The 15,936-nt window shown below is 38.6% G+C and overlaps 1 protein-coding gene across 8 annotated transcripts in view; it reads left to right on the top strand.

Moving 5' to 3' along the window:
* LOC106085824 (protein outspread) overlaps positions 1–15,936 on the top strand; it is a 561,373-nt gene that overhangs the window by 207,982 nt on the left and 337,455 nt on the right. The gene's annotated exons all lie outside the window — the stretch shown is intronic.

Genomic DNA, 15,936 nt, shown 5'->3' with positions numbered 1-15,936 from the left:
ATAGGGTGAATCCCCGTACGTTGCAGTGCGGCGACTATCGATCATATTTTCACAATATTGAAGGCCCCCTCAAATCCAAGAAGGCCGCTAAAGTGTACTCCTTCTGTCGGAGAAACAGCTGGACCTCTTGTACCACCTCGTGAAGGGCCGTTTCCACCGACCTGCCTTTGAGGTATGCTGTGTTGTGCTCCACTGAAGTTTTACGGCGTCAGCCCCCTCTCACCTTCAGGTCAATCAGTCTTTCCAGTGTTTTCAACGATATGAATGAGAGAAAAATAAGCCTATAATCTTTCGTCGTACTCTGGTTTATTCTTCCCGTCTTGGGGATGAAGACCACCTTGACCTGCCTCCATGCCCTCGGTATGTAGGACCATTCCAGGCTCGCTCGGAAGATTTGCTCAAGCCAGGGCGGGGTGACTCCAATGGACTCCTGCAGCAGTGCCTGGATATTTCAGTCAGGTCCGGCCGGCTTAAATGGCCAGAAAGTGCGGACTACCCACACTATCTTTTCCTCGTCAACGATGTCCCTGATAAGGTCATCCGTTAAGGCCGCATATGCAGGTATTGCGATATCTTGATCGCCTACCTCTTCCTGGCCACCTGGAAAATGAGTCTTCATCAAAAGTTCTACCGTCTCCTGCCCACTCTCAGTGTAAGTCCCGTCCTTCCTCCTCAAGGACCTTGGCGCGATGGGATCCTTCGAGGGCACTTTGCGCAACCTAGATGCCTCCTAGTGCTTTGCAGTTCCCCACTGAATTTCGCCCAGGAACTCCTCTTCGCCTTTATCGTCTCCTTCTTCGTCCCAGCCTTCTGCCGTGTTCTTTCTCTTGGCCTTATAAAAAAGCCTTCTGCTCTCCCTCCTGAGCACCTTCAGCTCGAGCGACCACCATGACTAGCTGGCTTTACGTGGCGGTACTCTTTCCGGACATGCCTTCAAAAAGGCCTCGTTCAGGCATCCCACGACAAGGTCGACTGCTGCCTCCAGTTCCTTTGCGTCCTCCAGAGGCCCACTAGGGGCCCTTCCCCACTAGGGGAACTTCTCCCAGTCGGACTTCTTCGGATTTCTGTATGGTATCCTCCTCCCCCTGTCCTGTTGGAACAGAAAATATATCCTGTAGTGATCCGAAAGGGGCACTGGGTGGAAACGTTACACTCCATAACCTTCATCGAGTCACTATTCGTCACAAGCATTATATCTATAACATGTTCGCTGATCCGGTTGAAAATAGGGGCGTTGCCCCTATTCCAAGCGAATAGGCCCGTGCACAAAATGTTATCAAAAAGTGACTTACCTCTTCCGTTGGCATCCGTGCTTCGCCAGAGACTGGTGTGTGCATTGGCGTCAGACTCTAGCACAGTGGATGAGATTTAGCTTTCGTGATCTGAGTACACTAATCTTATTACCTCGTAACCATCTGTGCCATCTCTCTCCATAGCTCTCAGCAGCTCATCCGTGGCTGCATTTAAGTGGTGCAGGTTAATCTGCACTAGCTTCAGGCATCTCATGCCCCCTAGTTCCCTGGGTGGTGTCATCATCATCAGCGGGCAGGACCATTCTCACCTGGTTTAAGCCGAACTTGGCCTCTCGTAACATTAATAAGAAGTATTGGTGAAAATTTGAAATGTCCAGTTTCACTTCTTTGAAAGTTAGTGTGCTATCGGCAGACATGGAGAAAGACAGACATGGCGAAATCGACTTGGAATGTCAAGAGGATCATGAATATATACACATTGTTCGGTCTCAGATCAATATTTCCATAAGTTACGAACGGAAGGACAAAATAATTATGCCCCCATCCTATGGTGGAGGGTATATAAAAGAGGCCATTTATGAAGGATTAATGTCTTCTTTCTCAAATCTCGTTGATGCCAAAAATTATATTCTATTGATAAGTAGACCTATGCCGGCATGTTTTTCTGCTGTGGTTATACTTTTATAATTCTTATTGTTATCTTATTCCAACCGAGAATGGAAATAAATTGTCTTCTAGGAAGAGCGAAATACCACACAATGACAAGCTTCTTTAATATTTATTTGTATCATATCTGAACTTTTATTGAAAATCGGAATTTCCAGGTTTACCAAATTTGGCCGGAAAACTGTTTTTGTTTTTGTCATTGTTAGTGTTGCTATTATTTTGAGACCGCAGAAACTTCGGGGGCAGAAGACATGCTGAACTACAGCAGGAAAAAGTCTTAAACACACAAATATGATGGCTTGTTGTAAACGCAAAAAAAAAAAAAAAAAAACCGAACACAGGACACATTGCTAAGCATAGCGAGCCAAATGCGAAAAAATCTTAGAAGAAGATTCTTAAAATGGTATGGCCAAGTTGTTGCCAAGCTTTGCCTCTTTAATTCCAAAGTTTGTGGCCCGATATGGAACAGTAAGTTGCTGCACATGGTATTAGAGGCTCTACGAGAGCTCTGGTTTCATCAACAAATCATAGAATCCATAACAGAACATTAAGTCCGTTGGCGAAAAGTTAAAAAAAACAAACGCACTGGTAATAGCTCAGCTTTCATTGGTTGCTGTTTTTTTTTTTCATCTTCTTTGGGAGGATGAGCTTTATGCCATGAAATCAACTAAAAAGCGACATAATGCATGCACTGCTGTAACTCCTTATGTAGCAACTGTAATAACATCAACGATGCATGGAATCACTCACTAAGAGAGTATCCGTGGCAGCTGCGGCGGAGGAGGTGGCAGTAAACGCATATGTATGTAAGGGTATATAAGGAATCAGCCACATTTTAAACGTGGACAGTGGCAGTCGCCGCCAGCCCACAACTTTAGTATCTTCGCCCCAACATACATACATAGATCTGACAACTTCTGCATGGCCTTAAAACCTGGAGCGAAAGCAAAAACAAAAATACAAAAAGTTTTTAGTCCCGGGAAAATCACTATATCAGATTTTGCATTTGTTGCATTGCGTTCCCGTAGCTGCTACCGTTCCTGCTCCCGCTCGAAGTTTTGTTGCCAAGATTTGATTGACAAGTAGGTATTTGGTATGGATCAACATGCTTGTAAGTACTTACCAAAACTGGTAACTCCAGTTCTAACATGCGAATGTGTAAAGTCAGTCGATTTTTCAATTCTTAAATAAAATAGAAATGGTTGATTAGAGCTGAACTAAAAAGGAATACGGAATGTGGAGAACTATTTGTGCCTAAAGCTAAGCTAAGGATAGATTGCTAGAATATGTGAAAGCAAGGATTACAGCATTGCAGAAATTTATTTAAAAAATATGGCTTTCAAAAAATATATAGTTTAACATTGTCTTAGAAAAATTTCGATTACTTGATCTTCATTTTGCTGGAAAACTCCTAAAGCGTGGTTGCGACAATGACCAACTATGAGTCATCACTGCAGTTTAAGCAAGGTTATAAACATTAAGGTGTAATGATTTTTAACTGCCTCTGTGGTCTAGCATCAATACCTATTAGCTAAAATTCCCATAGAATAGAAAGAGCGAAGACTGTCTGCTACCTGGTCATAATAAATTTTGCTGCTATGACAATAGTTATTCAGCTACTATGGCAAAATGTTGGCAATTTCAGAACAACAGGCTTCCTGCTGAAATGTCTGTTGTTAGATGTAAATGTCTGCTGTTTAGTTTATAATGGGATTGTTATTAAGCAATGTAAAATACTAGATGGCAAATTTCATGCAAATCGGTTAACTATCTTTATATGAATAAACCAAGTTTTAACAGAAATACCTTAAATTGTTTATACAATCGGATATTGTCCGGTTGCAGACAATAGAGTTATCTGTTTCTACTACAAATAGAACACAAAAAACTCTTGTTTTTTTAAAGTAAGGCAGAAATGTGCTTTTTTTTGCTTTGTAATAGCATTTGACTGGTTTCCTATATCGCGATTTCTTTTGGAACCAACCACACTCGTCGGTAGGAATTGTTAAAAAGGTATGTCTTCTAAGTTGGAACTATGCTCTTAAGAGTACATTTATTTGTAGCACAACAAGAATGAAAATTACTCCACATCATATGCTCTGCCAAATGAAGACGTCCAACCATTACAAACAAACACACTTGCCCAACTGCTACTCTAAGCAATCGTCGATTGCCATAAGAGTAAGTTTTCAATGTAAGCATATTCGCACTGTTTGCGGTGTGCCTCCCGTTCATTCACATGTTTTGCGCTAAATTTATTTGGTCTTGAAATAATTCATATTATCGGATATTGTCCGGCTTAAATTTTTATACCCTCCACCATAGGATGGGGGGTATACTAATTTCGTCATTCTGTTTGTAACTACTCGAAATATTCGTCTGAGACCCCATAAAGTATATATATTCTTCATCGTCGCGACATTTTATGTCGATCTAGCCATGTCCGTCCGTCCGTCTGTCCGTCGAAAGCACGCTAACTTCCGAAGGAGTAAAGCTAGCCGCTTGAAATTTTGCACAAATACTTCTTATTAGTGTAGGTCGGTTGGTATTGTAAATGGGCCATATCGGTCCACGTTTTGATATAGCTGCCATATAAACCGATCTTGGGTCTTGACTTCTTAAGCCTCTAGAGGGCGCAATTCTTATCCGATTGGAATGAAATTTCGCACGACGTTGTGACTTTCAACAACTGTGCCAAGTATGGTTCAAATCGGTCCATAACCTGATATAGCTGCCATATAAACCGATTTTGGGTCTGGACTTCTTGAGCCTCTAGAGTGCGCAATTCTTATCCGATTGGGATGAAATTTTGCACGACGTGTTTGGTTATGATATCCAATAACTATGCCAAGTATGGTTCAAATCGGTTCATAAGCTGATATAGCTGCCATATAAACCGATCTTGGGTCTTGACTTCTTGAGCCTTTAGAGTGCGCAATTCTTACCCGATTAGAATGAAATTTTGCACGACGTATTTTGTTATGATATCCAACAATTGTGCCAAGTATGGTTCAAATCGGTTCATAACCTGATATAGCTGCCATATAAACCGATCTTGGGTCTTGACTTCTTGAGCCTCTAGGGGTCGCAATTATTATCCGATTTGCCCGAAATTTTGTACGACGGACCCTCTCATGACCATCAACATGCGTGTTTATTATGGTCTGAATCAGTCTATAGCCCGATACAGCTCCCATATAAATCGATCTCTCTATTTTAGTTCTTGAGCCCCCATAGGGCGCAATTCTTATTCGAATTGGCTGAAATTTTACACAGGTCTCCAACTTATAATTTAATTGTGGTCCAAACGTGACCATATCTTGATATCGCTCTAATAGCAGATCAAATAGTTTCTTATATCCTTTTTTTGCCTAAGAAGAGATGCCGGGAAAAGAACTCGAAAAATGCGATCCATGGTGGAGGGTATATAAGATTCGGCCCGGCCGAACTTAGCACTTGTTTATGATAGAATTATCTATGGTAATTCTGTGAAAAAAAAAAATCAGTGTGCTTAATGAGTTTGAGCACAGTTGAGATACCATGAAGTTAATGTTCCGAATTAAATTATCTGCTGACTCATAAATAATTGATATAAACTTTTTCATTACAAACCCAATAAATGTTTTAAAAAAAGTTCAAATTGAATGACCTCGCCAAAGAATGTATGCAGAAGAATTTGTTTGCTGTCATGGCAAATGCGCTTCAGTAGTATTTAATATTTTAAAAGATTTTGTGGTTGGAACAAAAGGTTTTGTTAGGTGAAAGAGCAGACGGAAATGTTGCTATGTATGTTAAAACAGCAGACAAGTCTGCTTTCCCACTTTTATTAGGCAAAAACTGCTGTTTCAGCACACTTGTTTGCTGTTTAAAAAAATCGCACCTAGCCATTTTCTCGAAGTTAAACATTTTTGTGTCTGGAATTTGCACAAGTACTTCTTATAAGTGAAGACTGGGATTGTAAATAAACCATGTTTTAATACAGCTCCCAAACAAACCGTTCTTCGGACTGGTTATTGCCAGATTTTTCTGAAATTTTACATGATGATCTCCGAATCAGTCCATTACCCGATATTTCTCCCACAAAAATGATTACGTGGTTATTAAAGACCCACATTACATTGCTTTTTCATTATTTGGATAAGTGCCAACTAAGCTTACTCCTCTTCTTTTGAAGGTTTCACTTATCGATGTACACTAATCGTCACCAAATGCAATTTACTTCTTTCACCGGGTTTTTAGAGACAGTTAATATGTTAAAAAATCTCACAGAACAGATGTATAAATCAAAAGTTTAAATTCCTTTAAGCATAAAATCTTAAGAAACACTCTCTCTCTCTAAAAAAGGAAGGAAAAAAAAGAAACAATAGATGGTGGTGCCGATGCAGATGCCAATGCTCATTGCGATGTCAATTGTGATCATTGTCTGAACTAACATAACTTTTAAGGCACACACTCACATGTCCGATACCCTTATGACCCTGGACAATATACGACCCCACAGAATATACAGCAACTCCTTCCTCACTGTCGATTCAAATCCACACTTTGATGCTGTAAGATTTCCAAACTAACCAAAGTAGCCACCAGCATGGCATGCACAATTATCCAGTAACACCCAAGTCCCGAGAAAACGCAAGGCAATACAAAACCAAGTGGAAAAGGCATTGCAAAACAACGCACCAACAACAACAATGAAAATCATCATAACATATATTTTTGGCTACATGGACAAAATGTCTTTAGTGTCACCTTTTGAGGCTTGCAACAGTTGGTAGCTCTCTTCCATGTTGCATACGAAAAAACTCAGCATCCAGACAAACTTTTACGAAGTTCGAATCAGAAAATCATTGTTTGTGTTAGGTTTTTCTTTACCTATCATACATACGTTTTTTTTTCAATTTTATACGTTTTAATCCCTTTGTATAGCAAAAAAAGGAATACGCAGCAGCAAAAAGTTGTTTTGTTTCGCTTAGTTTTCGGATAATATATCCCTTCACACAGCAGGCTGGGGTGAACAGCTATGGCTACAGCTTCCCGAATAGATGCTTTGGTGGCTCGTAAATTTATTACGCGTTAACATTATATGGGCGGGTCACCAAGGGTCAAATGATCTTTAATTTATACCCCTTTTAATCATTTATTACCAAAGATTTGCACACAAGCTAAAAGGAAAAATAACATATACCACAATTATTTGCTTGTGATCGCATGGGCAATCAATGATCATTGCTGCTGCCAATGACGCCGCAATTCTGGATGCAGAGCAATCATTCGACGCGAAACACTGTGACTTTTACTTTTTAAGTAACCAATGCGTATTAAGCCAATTTAGCCCACAAGCCAAATTGGAAAAATAATATTAAGGCGAACAATATCAGCCGGGCTTACTTTGGATTCCCATCGCTAGAGAATATTTTCTCATCTCTGGCTAAGGAAATTCAGTGGGAGATGTATGCATGGCAGTTGTATCTAAATTTAGTAAATTTGGAGGAGATATTAATTCGCAAAAATACCTGATACTTATATATATGTATATGTATAGTATAATAATTTGTTATTATACTTCAATTGTTATAAATACAAATACAAACGTACTAAAAGCTCTATTACACGCCATGTAGTTGGCTTATATCATGTCAAATTTAGCACATGTTGAGTTATATATGTCACTCTACAATCACTTTTCAAAATAGCACATGCATTTTTTTCGATTAGAGCGTTCTCTATTCCTTCTGACAAAAACAAAACGAAATCAGCTGTTTTTGTTCTCAGTAGAACGAAATCAAACCCAAATTCAATTGTTTTCCCAAATTTATGACTTAACTAGATTTTTCACAACTTTAACAACTTTTGCGCATAAAAAAATCAGCTTTTGCTCAAATTTTTAGGCTATGTCACAAGAAAATAACATACAGGTGTAATAGCAAAAATGGTGAATCGTATGCCGTGTAATAGCGCCTTAAGTTCGACAGAACAAAACGAACTTTTTTCGTAAAATCGCCGAGTGGCGAGGTTTATTGCAAACTACCCAACAGAAAGTTGCCGTGAGCAATCTTGCAAGTCGTAACAAATCGCAACGTGCAAAATTTCAGCAAAATCGGATAACAATCGTGGCTTTCATGCGCTCAAGATCCCAAATTGACAATATCAGGTTATCGACTGATTTGGACAGTATTTAGCACAGCTGTTCCGAACCGAAACCTAACACTACGTGCAAAATTCCAGCCAAATCGAATAATAACTGTGGTTTCCAAGAGCTCAAGATCTCAAAATTTTGAGATCGGTTTATATAGGAACTGTTACTAAATCACAAACGATGTTGTTCATGTACAATCCACAACGACCTATATCAATAAGAAGTATATGTGCAAACGTGCAAGTGGATACCTTTATTATTTCGACCGCTATAGTTATTTCGACATACGACTCAGAATGTTATGTAGACCAAGAATATATACTTTATGGGGTCGCAGATGAATATTTCGAGGTGTTACAAACGGAATGACAAGATTGGAATGTCGGATTGGATACCTGAGACGACACTTGAGGTCGATTACGACGGGATTCTGGTATTGCCATCTGAATGTTACAGAGATGAATCAAAGCTAGAGGACAGAGTGGGACTATGGGTCTACGTTGAGAACCCAGATATCTGTTTCTAACTACCTGACCTTAACACGATCCTCTACGCGGTGATTCAGGCAATCACGGAATGTACGGTGGTGTTAACGCGTGCGAACTTCTTTACCGACAGTCAACTGGCTGTCAGGGCAATAACAACAAGTTCACGAACAGTCTTGGAGTGTATGAAAGAGACTAACGCTTTCTCTGAAGATGGCACAATCTGCATTGTTTGGGTGCCGAGCCATAAGCCAGTAAGAGGGAATAACAGAGCAGACGATTTGGCAGTGAAGGCCAGAAGACTGCCGTCAACAAACATGGTTAACCCGAAGCCTTTCAAGGCGACGTAGTCCGTGTTAAGGGCGTGAGCGACGAACGATCATGTAACACTGTGGAACAACGAAACTGTCGGTAGGATGATGAAAACCCTTTTGGGGATCTGGATCGTGAGAAGACGTGGCTATTACTGAAGGGAAGTAGGAGGTCAGAATAGCTTTCGGTTTCATAACTGGAGTACGAACCCACTTATGCAAAATCGGTGCGGGAAGTAATAGCATGTGTAGGGCATGCTGATGACGTTGACAAATTTTCTATGTCTTTGCCCGGCAGAAGCCAAAAATGGGCGAAACATATATACGGAAGCTATTGAAAACGAACAAAATCCGTACATGTTGACATGTTTAAAAGACCGATTGATAAATTAGCTAGGAGTGGAAATCAGGCGATATATATGGGAGCTTTATCTAAGTCTGAACCTATTTCTATGAAATTCTTTAGTGATATCGAGTCATAAGATAATCTTTCGTGTCAAATTTCGCAAGAATCGGTTAACAAATGGCCACATTATTGCAATTTTAGTCGAATATTTATATAGTAGCTATATCTAAATCTGATCCGACATTTACTTGTTTCTGTAAAAAAGTGCCTGTGCCAGATGGGACGAGAATTGCGATCTGTACTTTGTACACATTTTAACATGGACAAAGATAGACAGACGGACATAGCTTAAACGAATGAGAACATGATTGGGAGTCGATTCTCATACTTATCAGTGGGTCTATATCTGCGTGTTATATACCCCGGGGTATATAACACGCAGCCGGGCCGAATCTTATATACCCTCCACCATGGATCGCATTTGGCAAGTTCTTTGCCCGGCGTCTCTTTATAGGCAAACAAAAGATAATGGATAAGAATTGCTATGCTATTGGAGCTTTGTCGGGTTATAAACCTAATCGGGTCATAATTGACTTGGATGTTCCCATTGGGCAAAATTTCAACCAAATAGGATAAGAATTGCGCCCTATTGGGACTTAAAAAGAAAAAGGGGGAGATCGGTTTGCATGAGAGCTATATCAGGTTATGAACCGTTTCAGACCACATTTGGCACGTTTGTTAGAGGTCATGGCTACAGATTTCACAAATTACAACAAAATCGGATTAGAATTACGTCCTCTAGAGGCTCAAGAAATAAAATTGGTTTATACCATTCTTGGTACATCGTCATAGTGAAAAATTTCAACCAAATCCGATAAGAATTGCTCCCTCTAAAGGCTCAAGAAGTTAAATGAGGAGGTCGGTTTATATGGGAGCTACTTGGCACGTAAATTGGAGAAGTCATTGTGCAAAATTTGAGAAAAATCGGTATAGAGTTGCGGCTCAAGAAGTAAAAGATGGATATCGGTTTATAAAGGGGCTTTATGTAAATATGGATATATATATATATATATATATATATACACACTATGGAGTCTAAGATTAATATTTCACGGAATATCGAAGTTAATATACCCCCATCCCATGGTGGAGGGTAAAAAAATTTGCCATGAACATTAAGGAACAGTGACAAACTTCTCAGATATCAATGAATGCTGTCCGATTAAATTTTAAGCTCAATGATTAGGTGGCTCCTTTTTATAGCCGAGTAGCGAATTGGCGATTTACTAACCTTTTCACTACGGTCGTCTCAAAACCAACAAACAAATGCGCTCAATCATAGTACCCCGTACCCCAAAAGTGGAGTAGGGTATTCAAAAACGATTCGTATCCAAGTTCCAATAGCTACTTTCAAATTTCTAATTTGTGGTTGGGTAAGTCATATATATGGGAGCTGCATCCAAAACTAAAGCTTTTTTGTTGAAATTGAGAAAAACTCTGTGAGAATTGGGTAGTGATATCGAATCGATCGGAATAACTTCTCTCCTTCAATGAGTAGCCGGTAAATGCACAAAATTATAATACCCTGTAACATACATATGTCCGTTATGTAGTGGTGTAGGATACATTAGAGTTGTCAATGAGCACTAACGAAGTTTAGAAATACGAATAGAAATATCTAAGTCCCAATAAATGTTGGCACGCCAAATTACGACAAAATTTTCGGTTGTGTTGAATATTTCGTATTAATCAAAATCAAGTATAGTAAAGATTTATACCGGTATTCACATAACTTCATATATATTTGAAATAGGTTTATTTGACAGATTTGCATTATAGAATTGTCAAATAAACCTAATCTAAGGCTTGATTAAGTTTAACGAATACGGCCTTAAGTTGTCAATGCTGCTGACGGTATAAAACTTTGTTCATCGAGTGATTTCCACTGTTTTATTTTCGATAAATATTGACCTTATTTATTTTCCTTGGAATCTAACAAAAAATGTCAAAATGCGTACCAATAAAAAAAAAAAAAACAAAATAAAGGTAAATTTATTTTCAATGCTTTAATGTTGTGGTGGGCTAATGTGAAAATAAAACAAAAGCGCTGCTGCTATTGCCGCCGACCCAAACTGAATAAAACTCCACAACGAACGAAAACTTCCCACTGTATACGACATCGTAAAATTTTCATCAAATGATCATCAACATAAAAATAAATTTCAATATGGTACCATTTAACGGTGATGCTATTTTGTTGTCGATCGACAGCAATGTTGCAGCTTGTCCACGGTTCTTCGCAACTTTTGTCGCTGCTATAGAAACGACGGTGGCGGCAGCTAATGCAACCATCCTAACAGTTTTAATGTTTTGGCAGAATGCCAAAACGACTATGTTTCTTACACATACGTGGACTGAAGCATGCTTCTGAATCAGGAGAACAAAAAGCAAATCGGGAACATATGCAACGGTTACCGCATGCACGCCATCATCCATCCATGCACATGAAGTCAACCATGGTTGGTATCCCAACCCATCCTAAACCAATCAGCAGCGGCAGCAGCCTTGCATTGCAAAGCGCTCAAGCTAGTTCATGTCGTCAGCCAAACAATATTGGGGATAGCCAAAGGCGGATTTTTTCTTTTTGGCTTTTCATTCGAAAATTGACTTTTTCTTCGCTCTATTACTTCAAAAAGTTCTAAAGATAGCAACTGCAAAAGCTTCGAATGCCTTGACGTGGGTCATCCCCTTCCCTAGCGTTCTTCAAAGTAAACATATGTATGTTTGTTTCCATGGAATACGTTTTTGTCAGACGGAAAAAATTGTCAACATGAAACTGCTGAAATTTTTTAAAGTTTTTTATTTTTAGTGAGATAATGTTTGTGGGGGATTTCGGTTCAGATGTTTAAGATTTTTCATATGTTGGGATACACTCAAAGTAAAATTTGTAATAAAATCACTGAATGTGAACTACTACTACTACTATGGCAGCTATAAGCAGACATCTGGACCAAAATCTAGCCAAATTTCGGCGAAATCGGATAATAAATGCACCTTTTATAGGCCTAGGACCTTATATCGGGAGATCGGTCTATATCGCAGCTATATCCAAATTTGAACCGATCTAAGCCAAATTGAAGAAGGACGTCGAAGAACCTAACTTAACTCACTGCCCAATTTTTGGCAAAATCGGACAATAAAAGCGCCTTTTATGGGCCCCAGATCTTAAATCGGCGGATCGGTCTATATGGCAGCTATATCCAAATCTGAACTGATCTAAGCCAAATGAAGAAGGATGTCGAAGACCCTAACACAACTCACTGTCCCAAAATTTGGCCAAATCGGATAATAAATGTGGCTTTTATGGGCCTAAGATCTTAAATCGGCGGATCGGTCTATAGGCGGGCTTTATAAAGATATAGTCCGTTATAGCCCCTCTTCGAAATTAATCTGCTTGTGCACAAAAAAAAGTATCTGTCCAAAGTTTCAGCTCAATATCTCTATTTTTAAAGACAGTATCGTGATTTCAACAGTCAGACGGACGGACATGGCTAGATCTTCTTAGATTTTTACGCTGATCAAGAATATGTATATTTTATAGGATCGAAAGTAGATATATCGATGTGTTGCAAACGGAATGACAAAATGAATATACCCCCATCTTTTGGTGGTGGGTATAAAAATGGCAAAGATTGAGACTTTGAGTCCCAAGAAAAGTCATACCTTGGGATCAGTAAACGAGCAAGATATGGTATGGTTATTAGGGATCATAAATGTACTTTGAGTATCAAATTTAGCCAAATGGCATGAACATTGAAGCGTCATCTAAGGGTCCAAACTCTACATTTTCTGAAAATTTCATCAAAATCAGTACATCGGTTTTGATTGCTTTGGTAGCACTACAGCAGTGTGGTAACACCCACTTGGTCATTCATATAAAAGTCTACGTACTTCTATAGTTCGAATCGGATCTATCAGGAATATGTATTAGCTTGTTACCATATTCGGTACTACACTCGGACACAAAAGTCTGCTCATAATAGCAAACACTGTCTGCTGACTGTGAGCAGTTAGGTTAGGTGTGATTGGCAGACTTTTACAGACCCAATTAGACAATTTGAAGTCCATTGGTATGCCACAGTAGAGACAGACCAAGGCCTCCGGTGGGAGCTACTTCACTGTGTTTCGAAATCGAAAAATTCTTAAAATCACTCTGTAACTTTGAAATGAGTTAAAATATTCCAATTTTTTCTATGGAAAATTGTAGTCGCAAAGGGTCCAGGAAGGGACTCATCGGCGCTGACAATTGGTCACAAAACAAAAACTAAACTTTTTATTGCTTGCCGATTAAATATTTTTGTGAGGATATCTTTGTTTTAATGTGAGTTTGGCGTATCCGGTATTTTGTCAAAAATTTCGGCGAAATGGTTAGTATTTTTGTGATGATTTTTTACTTTTGTTAAATATTGCAAAAACTCATATTTTTCGCTGGTTTTAATTTGCATCAAATCGGTTATATGATTTCAATAGGATATTGTCCCGATCTCGACGATCCATTTTAAATGCTATTTATTTCCATAAAATACTACCCATGCAAACTAAAACATTAGGTTAGTTTGAAAAAAGGGTGCGGATATTAATGTGCCCCATGCCACTATGGACATACACCTAAGCCCGTAATCGGCATGTTGTGCGCTCTAAATACTAAAAAGAAACTTCGATAAAGAAAATCAGAGTTAGCCATTCCGTGCTACTTACAAAATCCTTTATTGATTTGCATGCCACTTCCCTAAGATGGTTCATGCCTGGTATTGTGTCCCCACCTAAGTGCCGGTATCGCTTAGACGCGAAAGCCAGGCAATGACATAGGGAATGCTCTAACGTCCCATCATATTCAACGCATGCCCTACACATGCTACCACTTGCCGTTACCCGTTATGATATCGAGGGCAATACTGGCCTCCTTCTTACTTCCTTTCAGTAATAGCCTCTTCTTCCCACGATTTTCGCTGTCCTGCCGACCGTTTCGCTGTTCAACAGGGATGCATGCACATTCGTCGCCCAAGCCCTTAAGTCGACCCGAAAAGCTTCAGGTTAACCAAGTTTATTGACGGCAGTTCTCTGGGCTTCGCTGCCAAATCGTCTGCTTTCTCATTCCCAGTTACTCCGCTATGGGCCGGCACCAAACGATGTGAATAGTGTCAACTTCGGAGAAGGCGTTAATCTCCTTCTTACATTCCAAGACTGTTCGTGATCTTACCGTTCTGGTTGTTATTGCCCTTATGGCCTGTTTAGTGTCCGTAAAGATATTCTTACTCGACGTCCTCGTGTTAACACCACATCATCTCACGCATTCCGTGAACGCCCGGATCACCGCCTGCAGGACCGTATTATGGTCAGGCAGTCGAAAATAGATCTCAGTCCCTGTGTTCTCAATGTAGACCCCCAGTCCCACTCTGTCCTCTGGCTTTGATCCATCTGTATAACATGATCTTCCAAATGGCAATACTAGGTTTCCCTCAATCCAAGACTGTACAGCTGGCAGCAGTGCCGCGCACTCGACCTCAAGTGTCGTACCAGGTATCCGATCGATAACCTCTTTCATTCCTTCCATATTTCCTATCGTCGTCTCAATTATACCGCTGAAAATATGTAAGATTTTTAGATGCTTCAAAGAAAAAAAAGATGACCGATTTTTACAAATAAAACGTCCTTTGAGTATGACATGCAAACGCAAATGACGTGCTTCAGTTCTCCTTCCAATTGGATTCAAAGCGATCATAAATACTTTTTGATGGAAAGATAAGGTAAAAACTATATGCAACTTTTGCTTAACATGCCTATTGCTCCTATATATTTTTGCTAATTTTTTAAGAAAAAACAAAGAAGAAGTTAGAACCAAAAAAAGAATAATTGCGTATAATTTAAATCTCACCTGGTTGAAAACATTTCTCAATTTGGGAAACTTTCAAATTTGTTTGTCACCATTTGACTGGTCAATATTCACTACAGAAAAAAATTTGTGTTATTTTTGTCTTTCGAGAAAATTTTTATATACATAGAAGTTTTTCATAAAATTTTGCTTAAAAAAATCTCAAATATTTTTTCTTTAAAAAAATTTTATTGATATTTAGTTTTTTGACAAATTTCGTAAAAATAGTGCTTTAAAACCACTTTTTTTAAAATTTTTTCTTTACGAATATTTTTATGGAAACTTTGCTTTAAAAAAACATTTTATAAGAATTTATCTCTAGAAATTTTATTGCTATTTTAGCTTTAGAATTTTCTTTTTAAAATTTTTCTATGAAATAAAATTTATTAAAATGTAGTCTTTCAAAAAATAATTTGGGAGAAATATTTCATTGACGTTTGAAAAATATTAGTGGAAATTTTGCCTTTTGAAACAATAATTTCGAGTTTAGCCGCTCCAAATAATATCTTTATAGAATTTTTCACTGATATGTTCTCTAGGGAGAAATTTTAATTGACATTTTCTCTTTAGAAAAAATAAACAAATTTAAAATATACCAAATTTAGAGAAAAAAATATTACTACAATTTAATCTTCAGACAAAATTTCATTAAAACTATGTTTTCATGGCGATTTTGTCTTTATAAAAATCCTTAAAATGTATTTTTTGAAATTTAGCATTTAAAAAATAATCTCGAGAGGCCGCCTAAATTTTGTCTTTGCAAACAAATCACTGAAATTTTATCTTTAGAAAAATTTTCATTGAAAT

This window comes from Stomoxys calcitrans, chromosome 3, assembly GCF_963082655.1.
Source record: "Stomoxys calcitrans chromosome 3, idStoCalc2.1, whole genome shotgun sequence".
Classification (NCBI taxonomy): Eukaryota; Metazoa; Arthropoda; class Insecta; order Diptera; family Muscidae; genus Stomoxys; species Stomoxys calcitrans.
Note: the sequence above shows the minus strand (reverse complement) of the source record. Positions and strands in the feature narration are given on the sequence as shown.